Here is an 8,482-nt window from a genome sequence, read left to right as displayed (position 1 = left end):
GAGAGTAAAGATTCTGAGACCTTGACTGTCTGAAAATTCACTCTTCTCTCCTGGAGTTTGGCTGAAGATAGAATTTTAGCTGGAGGGGTTTCCCTGGTGGCTCAGGGGTAAAGAATCCACCTGTCAGTGCAGGAGACATGGGTTCCATTCCTGGTCCAGGAGGATCCCGCATGCCGTGGAGAGGCTAAGCCCGTGCACCCTGACTATGAGTTGACATTCCGCAACTACTGAAGCCCAAGGGCCCAAGAGCCTGTGCTCCGCACCAAGAGAAATCACCACAATGAGAGGCCTTTTCACCACCGTGAAGAATAGCCCCCACCTGCCACAATTAGAGAAAGCCCGCAAAGACCCAGTGCAGCCAAATAGATAAATACACTATTTAAAAAATTTCCTCCTTTTCCTCACTCTGGTCTCCTTTTTTGAACTTCCTCTTGTTCGACTATTGAACTTCAAGGATTTGCCCTCTAAATTTCTTCTATTTTTCTCTACTCTTTTTCTAAAAAATTTTACTCAAGTATAGTTGGTTTACAAAGCTGTGTTTAATTTCTGTTGTACAGCAAAGTGATTCAGATGTACACATATATTCTTTTTCATATTCTTTTCCATTATGGTTTATCATAGGATATTGACTATACAGTAGGACTCTGCTGTTTATCTATCCTGTAAATGTTAGTTTGCATCGGTTAATCCCAAACTCCCCCATCTTTCCCTCTCCTATCCCTTCTCTACTGTTCTCTGACTCTTTGTCTTTTTGTTCTACTTTCTAGGTGACCTCTTCATTGCCCTCTTCCAACGTTTCTATTAAATTTTTTTTTTCTTTTTTTTTTTAAAAATATGGAACGCTTCACGAATTTGCGTGTCATCCTTGCGCAGGGGCCATGCTAATCTTCTCTGCATCGTTCCAATCCCAGTATATGTGCTGCCGAAGCGAGCACTTCTATTAAATTTTTTACCCTCTATTAAGTTTCTAAGGTCTCCTGTTTTCAGAATGTCTATTGTGTAGAGCATCCTGGTATTTCAGGAGTGCAATAGCTTACCCCATCAAGGACTTTGGAAATTACACAGTGAGGAATGACGTGCAGCTCTGCAGCCCAGATGTAAACTCATCTCTGGGACTCAACCCATTACATACCTGGGTAAAGTGACTAGGGGACCATCTCCAAGAGACAGAAGAGAAACTTCCCTAGCACAATATGCAAGCAAAATAGTACACAAACCCAGAAAGACACTGCCTCCTTCTAACTATACTTCCATTACATTTGGCCTTGAGGGTCAGAGAAGAAAGAGTAAATTCTTTTTTGATGGCTTTAGAATAATATAGAAATGTTTGTTCTAATTTATAATCCACTTGCTAAAGATAAAAACTACTAGTGAACCATATGTGAATTATAATCCCCTTCCTCTATATGCAACTTTTTTATTTTATCAGGAATGTTCACAACCATTGTCCTATTTGGTCCTCAGAAAGACTGAGAAGACAAACAGGATAATTCTCCCATTTAGCAAAGGAGGAAAGCTTGTTTCCTTTTCTTCCACACATGCTACCTCACTAAGACACCTTGTAATCAAATTTGCCACATACATCAATAGTGAAAAGGGGAAAACATTGGAGTGGGAATCAAGAGACCTGGATTTTAGTCTGGACTCTGCCACTAATTAAAGTTGAACTTGGGCAATTCAGTTCCATTCCACGAGCATTTTTTCTGTGCTTCCTATATACCAGGGATTGTGCTGGAAGTACCAAGTTGGATAAGACATGGTTACTGTCTTTAAATTGCTTACAGTTTGGCTGAGAAGACAGATACAAACCAGTTCTCTATCATCATATATGAAAGTCATACACAAACAGATGCCTTGAAAGACCATCAGAGGGCATAATTAATTCCATCTGGAGAGGAAAGGCAGGGACGTTTTCAAAGGAAAGTCGAAAAAAAAATCATCTTTTTTTAAATTTAATGATGACAGTAATAAAGCGTTTCAAGAAAGTTCAAACAAAATATGATTCATAGAAAGTGAAAAATCACCATAACTCCCTTCCCCTCAAGAGATGAGTGCTACTAATTTGATGTTTATTAGCAGGTGACATTTGATCCACGTTTTAAAAAGCCAGTGGAGGTTTGCCTGACGTGAAAGGTGGTAGAGTCTGGAAAGAGAGTTCAAGATTGAAGAAAAGGGGTGATCCAGTTGGTTAAGACTCTGTGCCCTCACTGCTGAGGGCCTGGGTTCAATCACTGGTCAGGGAACTAAGACCTGAAGAAAGACATGGCAGATTTGGGGGCACAAATGAGGGTAAATTGCAGAGAAATGGCAGGAAATAAGGTGGGAGAGCAAAGCATCTATTGGAATAGGAGGGGTCTTTACCACACTGAGGATTTTGGATTGTTCTGCCACAGCTGGGGGACCATGGAGGCAGTTTAAGTTGGGAGGTAGATGGAGTGAAGTCTGAGTTCAATATTCCAGTCAGTGGCATTGTGGCCAGTGCAGGAAGGATGGGATGAGGCCAGACCAGTCAGAGAGACCAGTAAGGAAATCCAGGTGAAAATGGCAAGCTTGAACCAAGGTGGAAGGGTGACGATAGAAAGGGAAGGGTGGGTTTGGTAGACTCTAGGGGGTGGTATTAAGCAGAAACAAATGAACTGGGAATAAAGATAAGGGAAAAGAGGAGGCTAGAATGGCTCTTTGATTTCTGGTTGAATAATTAACTGAGCGACCACTAATACTAGTAATGAAGAGAAAAAACTACAGGGGTAAGAGGCATGTATGAGGTAGGGGATTAAAAGGTCCAAACTATCATGTATAAAATAAACTACAAGGAGGGATTCCCTGGTGATCAAGTTGGTTAGGACTCTGTGCTCACTGCTGAGGGCCTGGGTTCAATCACTGGTCAGGGAACTAAGATCCCACAAGCTACTTGGTGCAGTCAAAATAAAAAAGATACAAGGATTTGTTGGACAGCACAGGGGATATAGCCCATATTTTGTAATGATTATAAATGGAGTGTAACCTTTAAAACTTATGAATCACTATATTGTATACCTGTAGCTTATACTAGGTTGTATTCTTGTAACATTATACAGCAACTATCCCTCAATTAAAAAATATATATATAGGACAAGAAAGAGAAAAACAAATATTATATATTAATGCATATATCTAGAATCTGAAAAAACTGGTATACACAATCTTATTTACAAAGCAGAAATAGAGACGCAGACGTAGAGAACAGATGTATGGATGCCAAGGAGGAAAGAAGGGTGGTTGGGATGAATTGGGCAGTGGAGGTTGACACATATATACTACTGATACTACATATAAAACAGGTAACTAAGGAGAACCTCTTGCATCGCACAGGGAACTCTACTCCACGCTCTGTGCTGACTTAAATGGGAAGTAGACCCAAAAAGAGGGGATATATGGATACACATGGCTGATTCACTTTATTGTACACTAGGAATTGACACAACATTGTAAAACGATGCTCCGACTAAAAAAAAAAAAAAATACAGAATCAAGGAGCAGGTTTGGGGAGAGGGTGATGTCTGGAAGACGCCTTGGGGAAGCTTTCCAGAAAGCACTGGATGAAGCTGGCAATGTTCAGATTCCATTTGTCAGCCTGGGGTGACTCCCAGGACAAGTACTAGCCAAGGGAGGCTGAACTGGACCAGAAGATACGCTTACCTGGTGGAGCAGAAAGCAGTGCGTGGGCACTGTTAGTACCAGAGGAATAGTCTCCAATGTCTGATCCAAGCTGGGAATGTGAAACCACAATAAGAAATAAGTCCCGGGATCAGGAATTTAGAGGATGAAACAGCATCGGAGGCCGAGTGTACATCGTACAGACTGTGGGCTGCCAGGGAGACGAATAGGACAGGTCTTTTTATTTTTTATTTTTAAAATTTTAAGAAGTATTTATTTATTTATTCAGCTGTGTTGGGTCTTAGTTGCGGCAGGCGGAATCTTAGCTGTGGTATGCGGGATCTAGTTCTCTGACCAGGGATCGAAGTTGAGCCCCCTGCATTGGGAGCACTGGGGTCTTAGCCACTGGACCACTGGGGAAGTCCCAGGACAGGTTCTTTCAAAATTCTTGCTTCTGGAGCTTCCCTGGTGACTCAGTGGTAAAGACTGTGTCAATGCAGGAGACATGGGTTCGATCCCTGATCCGAGAAGATCCCACACTCAGCGGAACAACTAAACCCCTGCGCCCCAGCTACCGAGTCTGTGTTCTAGAGCCTGGTAGCCGCAACGAATGCGCTCACACGGCCTAGGGCCTGTGCTCCACAATAAGAGAAGTCGCTGCAATGGCGTGATGAGAAGCCTAGCACCACACCAGGGAGGAGCCCCATATAGCAACATGGACACAGCATGGCCAAAAATAAGTATAAAAAGAATCAACAAAAATAACAATACCGTATAAAAAAAATAGATAAAATTACTGGTTCTGACTTGGGAGCTGAGAGCCCATCTCCTGGCTGACAGTGTCCTTCCGGGATCAGGAATGCAGTGTTCTCCCCCGACAGCCTGCTCCGCTTTGCCCAGTGGAAACTCTAAGCCAGTCGGAGACAGGAGGGTCCTTTGAGACACCCTCTCTGGTTCTCTCCCTTCCCCTGCACTGAGGGCTCAAGCTGGCCTCAGTTCCAGCTTGCAAGATGAAATGAGTCTGGAAGCTAGACAGAAGGTGAAGGGATATGATTTCTGGTTCACTGGAAAACCTAAGAAACGGAACTGGGATTCGTATTAGGGTCTTACCCCACATATCCCGTTATCACAGGGTGGGTACCCTGGAGACGGTGTCTCCAAGCTTCAAGGACAACCATTGCTCACTTCCAAAGCCAAGTGGATTGCTTCTAAATTGCTTTTAAATCTTCACTGGAGGCTTCTTCTTCTTCTTTTGTTTATTTTTCCCAGAAAAAATGGTCATATTTTCTATATGCTTGGCTGGGGGGGCCAGGATTGGGGCAGGTGTAAAAAATTCCTTAAAATAATCTTGCTGCAGACGTCCAGCCAAGTCTCATCCTTCTTAACCGGACTGTATTAATACTGCAAGTGTCACGAGAGGGCCCAGCCGATAGGCTTTCATGGGACCAGGTCCAGGAAGAATGAAATGTCAACACTCCGATCTCTAGGTCTCAGGGTGTAAAGAGGTTTTACTCATTAGACCAAAGGACTTTGTTCAGAGTAACAGTGGCACTATGGGTAAAGAATCTGCCTGCCAAAGCAGGAGATTCAAGAGATGAGGTCTCAATCGCTGGGTCGGGAAGATCCTCTGGAGAAGAAAATGGCAACCCGCTCCAGTATTCTTGCCTGGGAAATCCCGTGGGCAGAAGAGCATGGGGAAGCTACAGTCCATGGAGTCACAAAAGAGTCAGACATAACTAGTGACTAAACAACAACAGTGTATAAACTAGAGAGGATTATTAAGCATTTGACTCTTTAAAATGCCCCAGGTGGATCAAAAATGCAGAATTCCTTCCCACCCACCCCCCGCCTCTGAAATATTTAATCAGTTTGGAAGATATCCAGAGAAATCTAAGCACCTGTAGGAAAACAAACTGGTCTGCAGCGCCATCTGCTTTTTGTAGCCTGACACCCTGGTTTTAGTGGGACGTCAGCACCCCACCCTCACCCTCAGCATCCAGAGCCCTACCAGCATCTCCTGCTGAGCTGGCTTGGACTCAGGCTGGATTGATAGCTGTGTTGGCCAAACCAAGGAGAGACACCATCTTCCCAGATGTCTGGAAGCCCACCTCCATATAGGTCTGTGGTTGGGACACCCAGCATTCTTCTTCCTGTCATCCCACCCCCCCTCAACACAATTCATACCCCAAAGTGGAGACAGATAAGAAAAAAGAGAGAGAGGGAGGCAGAAAAAGAGGGAAGAAATGTGTTCATTACTTTAGAGGAAAGGGAAAGGAGTAAAGGAGCTCCTCCTGAAGTCTCCTGTTTCTTTGGGTGGATTAAAAGGACTGACAGGACTTCCCTGGTAGTCCAGTGGCTAAGACTGCGCTCCCATTGCAGGGGTCCAGGTTCAATCCCTGGTCAGGGAACTAGCTCCTGCATGCCACAACTGGTGCAACCAAATAAATAAATAGATAAATAATTTTTTTAAAAAAGAAAGACTGACATGATGAAATGCATTAAAGTCTCCAGGAAAGCAAACTGGAAATGGCAATGAGAATATCTAGTTGTGGGAGACGAGTGCAAGGAGCAAGGCAGTGATTCTAGGGGACCAAGGATAACCTACAAGAACAGGATGTGAATAAAGATGAGGTAATATGATGCAGCTGAAAAGCACATTCAGTGGGAGTGGAAAACTAGGTGGGAGGGAGGTATGGTGGGCTGAACAGTGCCATGTTCCAAAAAAATATATCCACAACCCAACCCCTAGAACCTGTGATCACTACCTTACACAGCTAAAAAAGAAAAAAGGAAAAGAAAAAAAAAAAAAAAACTCTGCCAGTATGATTCAGTTAAGGATCTTGAGATGGAGAGATTAGCCAGTTTATCCAGGTGAACCCTCAACGCAATTAGAAGGGTCCTCACAAAAGAATGTCTGACACACAAGAGGAGAAGGCAAGACAAGAGATGCGGCCATGAGCCAAGGACCGCCTGCAGACAGCAGAAGCGGAAAGAGGCAAGAATTCTCCCTAGAACTCCCTGAGGGATGGAGGTGAGGCCCTGCCAACACCCCAATTTCAGCTCAGTAATAGTGATTTTGGACTTCTGGCCTCTGGAACTATGAGAGAATAAATCCCCCCCCCACCCCCGCAGCCACCAAGTTTGTGTTGATTTGTTACAGTAACCTCAGGAAGTTTATACAGGTGAGATACAGGTGAGATACATCAGGCTATTCAGATGAGATCACTGAGTCATACATCAGAAGAGGAGAGTGGTTTGGGGTGAGAATAAAATCTGACTTGTAGACACGTGGTTGCTAAAGAAGAGTGATGTGAAATTGAAACATCTTCATAAGCATTCACCCCATGCTAGGCATCTAAAGTGCAGTATCTCATTTAATTCTTATAACTACCTCTTAAGGTAGGTTTCTTTCTCTCTTTTTAAAAAAATATATGTTTATTTTATTTGCCTGTGCTGGGTCTTAGCTGCAGCATTCAGGATCTTTCTTCTTTCAGCTGAGGCATGCGGGCTTTTGGTCATGGCATGTGGGATCTAGTCCCCTGACCAGAGATCAAACTCCCCTGCCCTGGGAGCGTGAAGTCTTAGCCGCTGGGCCACCAGGCAAGAAATCCCTTAAGGTAGGTTTTTTATCCTATGTTTTTTTGAAGGTGAGGAGACTGAAGTGCAGAGCGATTAGGAATACATCGATCATGGAAATGGAACTTTAAGGTCCTATATATCCATCTTCAAAGTCGGGGTTCTATGCACAGCACCCAGTGAAGATGAAGCTCCTATGAACACTGTGTTCCCTGGACAGACATTGAGGGGATGACAGTAGTTGGAGATGAGACCAAGACTAAAACGTCTTGAATAAATATTCTACTCCTGCCCTGATTCTGAGATGTCAGTGTAGTTTGTAAGGGTGGGAGGGGAGTGTTGGGCCCTTTACTTGAGAGGGTTTCAGAGACAGTGGTATCATACAGCCCTGTTAGGAAAAGAAAGCAGAGAGGGCACCTTCTAGAAAAGGTTGAGGACAAAGGGAACTTCCTTGGCTGTGAAACTGTTAATTGCAGAGGGCTTCAGAAAGGGAATCTTAGAGACTCCCTCATCCAGTCAGTAGCCATAGGATAGCATAGAAATCCTCTCATACAGACACTGAGAAAATTCTTATATAATAAAACTCTTAAGATGCATGGCAACAACAACAGTAAAACAACCAAATTTAAAAACGGGCCAAGGACTTCAGTAGATATTTCTCCAAAGAAAATACACAGATGGCCAATAAGCACATGAAAAGATGCTCAACTAGTCATTAGAGAAATGGAAACCAAAACCGCAATGAGATACCACCTCACACGCATTAGGATGGCTGCTATAAACACAAAACAGAAAAATAGAAAATAGCAAGTGTTAGTGGGGATGTGGAGAAATTGGAACCCCTGTGCACTGTTGGTGGGAACGTAAAATGGTGCAGCTGCTATGGAAAATGATATGGCAGTTCCTCCAAAAATTAAAAATAGAACAACCATATGATCAGCAATTCCACTTCTGGGTACATGTCCAAAAGAATTGAAAGATATTTGCACACCCACATCCCTAGCAGCATTATTCGCAAGAGCCAAAAGGTGGAAGCAACCCAAGTCCATCCAGGGATGAACGGATGAACAAAATGCGCTGTACACATACAACAGAATATTACTCAGTCTTAAAAAGGAAGGAAATTCTAAAACATGCTACAATATAGAAGAACTTTGAAGACATTGTGCTTAGTCACTCAGTTGTATCTGACTCTTTGTGATCCCATGGACTGCAGCCCACCAGGCTCCTCTGTCCTTGGAGATTCTCCAAGCAAGAATACTGGAGTGGG

The 8,482-nt window shown here is 43.5% G+C and overlaps 1 non-coding gene across 1 annotated transcript; it reads right to left on the bottom strand.

The window, feature by feature from the left end:
* Nucleotides 1-828: 828 nt before the first annotated feature.
* On the bottom strand, nucleotides 829-935 carry LOC122688145. Its single transcript, XR_006339363.1, has one exon. It is a non-coding gene; the product is annotated as a U6 spliceosomal RNA (small nuclear RNA).
* Between the last annotated feature and the right edge of the window lie 7,547 nt (nucleotides 936-8,482).

Source organism: Cervus elaphus, chromosome 32 (genome assembly GCF_910594005.1).
Source record: "Cervus elaphus chromosome 32, mCerEla1.1, whole genome shotgun sequence".
NCBI lineage: Eukaryota > Metazoa > Chordata > Mammalia > Artiodactyla > Cervidae > Cervus > Cervus elaphus.
Note: the sequence above shows the minus strand (reverse complement) of the source record. Positions and strands in the feature narration are given on the sequence as shown.